A 1,396-nucleotide genomic window follows, 5' to 3' on the forward strand; every position below is an offset into this window, starting at 1 on the left:
CAAATTAAATTAGAAATCTTCCTATTATATCTCTTTACCCCAACTTCCACTCTGGATCTGCCCCACAGAACATCAGGGATGCTAACATGGCTTGCAAACATTTAAGTTCTTTTCAGTGGTCCTCCTTATAAGTAAGCAAGTTGTGGCCCGAAGAGGTAAATAATTTACTGAAGGTTATAAAGTTTGGTAGTGGCTTCAGCAGGACTAAAATTCATGCAGTGTCTCTGCTGGAGATGGCCCTGAGGTCCATGCACAAAAGTGTACATTTCCTCAAATCCTAAAGATAAAATTTCTTCCCTGGAAATTTGTTCTTCATTGTGAATTAGGGGCATGAGAAATGTTGGTAAGACTATGTAGAAAGCAGTGGAGGAAGAGAAAGCTAAACATTCCGTGCAAGGATGTTACAGAAGAAAATTTCCTGGAGGCGGGGGTAGAACTATAAGAAATTGTGTGCAGTTTCAAGGAGTCACTTTTCTTTGAGATCATGAATAAACATCAGAAGAAAAATATAATACTCTAAAAGTACGTTTGACACAGGATTCTTGTATAGACAGCTTTAGAACACTGAGATAACTATGCGTAAGGTTCACAAAAGTGGATTCTAAAGCAGTGGAAAGACATTTCTTCCTCCTGGATTTACTATCCTAGAGATGTTTGCTAATTAAATGATGTCATCTCAAATTAGCAAAAGGTAAGAGGCTACATACATGTACTGTTCTATAGCATGTTAAAGAGATATATCCTGATTTTTATGTGTACATATTCATTCAAAAAGTTCTGGAAAAGATGTACACTTAATACTAATCACAGTTATATTTAAGAATTGGGAATTGTGGAAGATTTGTGAACTATTGTTTAACACACCCTCATTGATTTTTAAAAGCAATAATTATATACTAATTTATATTAGTATTCCATATTGAATTGAAATGACTAGCAGAGTAAGTGCAGATGTAACCAGTATTAAATACCCTTCCCTCTCATTTTCTTTCATTTTTTTCCTGTTTAGTTTGACTTTAGTAGTGACATAAAAGCAATTTTTTCTCATAAGAATTATGTCCAGTGAAAAAAAAAGTAAGTCTCCCAGGTAAACATCAACAGAATGTGAACAATATCTGTACAGAGAAAAGATGCAATCATTCCTCAATTTTCTGCATTTAATTTGCAATCAGATGATCAGATGATTTTATTATACCCTGTGACTCTCCAAAAAAAAATGAACAGGAAAGCTTTTTGATAATATCAACTTATTTAAGAAAATTTATGCAAGTGACCTGGCAAGACCTCACTATGAAAAACTCTGTGTGTGTGTGTGTGTGTGTGTGTGTGTTTACCTTTCATATCATTTTACGTTCATTTATTTTTTGAATTCTTGGTGTTATATTTTTTACTTTCT

Source organism: Chinchilla lanigera, unplaced genomic scaffold (assembly GCF_000276665.1).
Source record: "Chinchilla lanigera isolate Chin_1 unplaced genomic scaffold, ChiLan1.0 scaffold00083, whole genome shotgun sequence".
NCBI classification, from domain to species: Eukaryota; Metazoa; Chordata; class Mammalia; order Rodentia; family Chinchillidae; genus Chinchilla; species Chinchilla lanigera.